Below are 2,791 nucleotides of genomic sequence, written 5' to 3' on the forward strand. Positions count from 1 at the left end.
GGGCATACCTGGGTGATTCCACATTATCACATTCTAAAAGATGCAAACTCATCTAGAGTGACAGAAAACACGGCCGTGGTTGTCTGGGGCTGGTGGTGGAGGAAGTTTAGGGACCCAAAGGCAAGAGGAGACCCTTGGGGGAATGAAATGTTCCACATCTTGACAGTCAGCGGTGATTTCATCCGTGTAGACATCCGTCAAAATGCATCACGTTATATACTTTCAATGGATGCCGTTTACTCGCCATAAATTAGACTCTGCTTGATAAAATATCGTTTTGGTCGAGTGATGAGCTAAAGTGATATGTTTCTTGTTCTTTCTTTTTTCCTCCAACGCTGATCCTTCTGCATAAAGTGATAGGTTTCTCAAAGGTCACCTTTAAAGTGAGCCCTGGCCAGGCACAGTAGCTCATGCCTGTAATCCCAGCACTTTGGGAGGCCGAGGTGGGTGGATCACGAGGTCAAGAGATCAAGACCATCCTGGCCAACATGGTGAAACCACATTTCTACTAAAAATACAAAAATTAGCTGGGCATGGAGGTGTGTACCTGTAGTCCCAGCTACTCAGGAAGCTGAGGCAAGAGAATCGCTTCAACCCGGGAGGCGGAGGTTGCAGTGAGCTGAGATCATGCCACTGCACTCCAGCCTGGAGACAGAGCAAGACTCCATCTCAAAAAAAAAAAAAAAAAAGTGAGCCCTACAGGAAGAGAAGGGGCTATCTAGACAATGACGGAAGATGGGAAAGAGGTGCTGGGGGTGGGCCAGCTCAGAGAGCTCCACTGGTGGAGCGTGAGCAGGAGGAAGAGCGTGAGCCTCCTGAAGTTGGAGTGGGAGAGGAGGCTGAAGACCACCATGGGGCTGAACTCTGTGCTGTGAAGATGGAGAGTATCTGAAGGCTTTTTAACCTGGACATACCACTCTCGGTTAGCATGAAGACCCCTCTGGCTACAATATGGAGAAGAAATTGTGAGAAGGCAAGAAGGGAGGTGGAGCCACATTAGGAGCGACTCTGGCAGAAGATCACAGGGGCCCGATGTGCAAGGAGAGTAGAGGTGGGGCTGGAGGGAAGACCAAGAGCTTGAAGCATTGGCGACAGAGTAGATCCATGCTCAGGCTTCTGAATTGAGCAACCTGTGGAAGAAGATGACATTTCCTGAGAGGAAACCCCAGAGGGGAACTCCTCTGGTGTTCAAAAGATTCTTGTGCCTCAGACTCCCAAATGGCTGGGATTACAGGCATGTGACGCCACACCTGGCTAATTTTTGTGTTAAATATTTTTAGTAGAGATGGGATTTCATCCTGTTGGCTAAGCTGATCTTGAACTCCTGATCTCAAGTGATTTGCCTGCCTCGGCCTCTCAAAGCGCTGGGACTACAGGACTAAGCCACTAGGCCCAGCCCCGGAAAACTTTTTAAAAAATTAACTGGGTGTGGTGGCACACACCTGTAATCCCAGCACTTTGGGAGGCTGAGGCAGGTGGATCATTTGAGGTCAGGAGGTCCAGAACAGTCTGGCCAACATGGTAAAACCCCGTCTCTACTAAAAATACAAAAAATTAGCCAGTCATGGTGGTGTGCACCTGTAATCCCAGCTACTGGGGAGGCTGAGGCAGGAGAATAGCTTGAACTCAGGAAGTAGAGGTTGTAGTAAGCCAAGGTCGCACCACTGCACTCCGGCCTGGGAAATAGAGTGAGACTCAGTCTCAAAAAAAAAGAAGAAGAAGTTAATGATTAAATACACTTTTATACATTCATACATTTGAATAACTTAAAACATCCAATAGATTTATATGTACTAGCATAAAAGATGTTCAATATATTAATATGCTTAATGAAAAATGCAAGTTGTAGATTGCACTGGACAGGATAGGTGAGCTGCTATGACAAATCCAGTTAAGCTACATTTCTTTCTGATGGCATAGCCCAAAGCACGTCCATTGGGAGAGGGCAGCTCTGCTTCAGACAGTCATCCAGAGGCCCAGGCTCCCTCCTTCTCCACACATCACCAAAGCAGAAAGAGAAAGGAAAATGTTGGCGATCAGGTGTTGGAGAAATTTATGCGTGGGGCATGGAAGTGGCAATCATTATTTTACCCACATTCTATTGTTCAGAGCACCTGGCCACACCTAACTGGGAGATGAGTCCAGCTGTGTGCCCCAAAAATAGGCTTGATGAGCATTTAACCAGCCTCTGTCTCGCAAACTGATGTGTACCATTTAAACCCATTCATACAAAATGCCGTAAGTGTGTGCATGGGGCCGGGCACGGTGGCTCACGCCTGTAATCCCAGCACTTTGGGAGGCTCAGAAAAGAAGATCACCTTGAGTGCAGGAGTTTGAAACAGGCTGGGCAACATAGTGGGACCCCCTCTCTACAAAAAATTTAAAAATTAGCTGGGCAGGGTGGCGCACACCTGTAGTCCCAACTACTCAAGAGGCTGAGATCGCAGGATCGCTTGAGCCTAGGAGGTCGAGGCTGCAGTGAGCCAAGATCACACCACTGCGCTCCAGCCTGGGAGACAGAGAAGACCCTGTCTCAAAGGAAAAAAAAAGTGTACGTGTATATATTTTTAATAGAGAAAAATCTGGAAGGATGTACATTAAACTGTCAACTCTCATGAGTGAAAGTGGGACTTCCAGTTTTTATATTATACATGTATTTGATTTTATTTTTTAAATAATGTGGGCTGGGCACGGTGGCTCAAGCCTGTAATCCCAGCACTGTGGGAGGCCGAGGCGGGTGGATCACGAGGTCAAGAGATCGAGACCATCCTGGTCAACATGGTGAAACCCC

Source organism: Cebus imitator, unplaced genomic scaffold (assembly GCF_001604975.1).
Source record: "Cebus imitator isolate Cc_AM_T3 unplaced genomic scaffold, Cebus_imitator-1.0 Scaffold254, whole genome shotgun sequence".
In the NCBI taxonomy this organism is placed as follows: domain Eukaryota; kingdom Metazoa; phylum Chordata; class Mammalia; order Primates; family Cebidae; genus Cebus; species Cebus imitator.